At 44.3% G+C, this 1,000-nt stretch overlaps 1 long non-coding RNA gene across 1 annotated transcript; it reads left to right on the top strand.

Moving 5' to 3' along the window:
• Nucleotides 1–350: 350 nt before the first annotated feature.
• On the top strand, nucleotides 351–915 carry LOC111664765 (uncharacterized). The gene is made up of 3 exons (XR_002761451.2): nucleotides 351–442; nucleotides 693–746; nucleotides 848–915. It is a non-coding gene; the product is annotated as an uncharacterized LOC111664765 (long non-coding RNA).
• Nucleotides 916–1,000: the final 85 nt, after the last annotated feature.

Genomic DNA, 1,000 nt, shown 5'->3' with positions numbered 1-1,000 from the left:
AATATCCTCATATGTGGTCACCAGGCCCTTGTTGAGAAAAAGTTAGTATTGTGGTCTAGAGAACCCAAAATGTGAGGTCCACATATGTGGACGCCAGGTCCTAGGAGGTTAAATATGTGTGTATGTGTGCGTGGTGATGTGTATATACGGGTTGATGTAGGTGAGCAGAGGAAGTCTCTGTATACCTCTACGAGCTTTTCAATTTGCTTTAATTTGATTCAGTTCACTGAATTCATTGGCTTGATTAGCTGAAATGGAAAACCTGTTGAGCAGCCAAGTATGAAAATACAGAATTTCAGTATTTACAAATACAAAATACAGAAATATATCAGGCTTCTTGTTTTGTCCTCAGGCTCTACTGCTCCATGGCTCCCTCCCTGAAGAGGACCAGGATGGATCTGTGAGCTTCGGAGATAACCGGGCTAACACTGAACAGCAGCTGGTACAGTGCCCTCTCTCTGCTAACTCAAGAAAACAACACTTGCTCGCCTCTCTCTGTGAAGTGTCAGTGTCAGCCCCTCTGTTGTGATGAGGTTTGCAGCCATCACTCCTCTCAAGAGTGGATACCGTAGAGCACGAATGAATCGCTCTAAACTGCTAGCCCGCTGTCACACAGGCCCACTGCCTCCTCATACAATCTGACATTTTTCCATTCTCTAATTACGCTGCTCATGCCCTCTCTCCCTTTGAAGGTTCTAATCCGCAGTCGTCTGGACCAAAGCATGGAGGAAGCCCTTGATCTCAAGGTACAGGACGTAAATGTAATTAGGTTTGGTATAGAAGAGCTGCCTTACGAGCAAAGAGTCCCTTTCTCTAATGTCTCTCTGTTCACTTGTGTGGCTTTTAGAGGGAACTCCTGAGACACAAACAAGAGGCACGTCACATTCAGGCCATCAAGGTAAACCGCTTACTCTAATTTTGTCCTTTATGTGTGAATCAAAATGGATTATAGGATATAATTCAATCTATTTCACTCGTGTACCCTCCCAAATTGAGGATT

The sequence above is a fragment of the Seriola lalandi genome, unplaced genomic scaffold, assembly GCF_002814215.2.
Source record: "Seriola lalandi dorsalis isolate HSWRI2012SDOR001 ecotype SW California unplaced genomic scaffold, Sedor1 jcf7180002001759, whole genome shotgun sequence".
Classification (NCBI taxonomy): domain Eukaryota; kingdom Metazoa; phylum Chordata; class Actinopteri; order Carangiformes; family Carangidae; genus Seriola; species Seriola lalandi.
The sequence above is the reverse complement of the archived record's forward strand: the minus strand, read 5'-3'. Positions and strand labels throughout refer to the sequence as shown.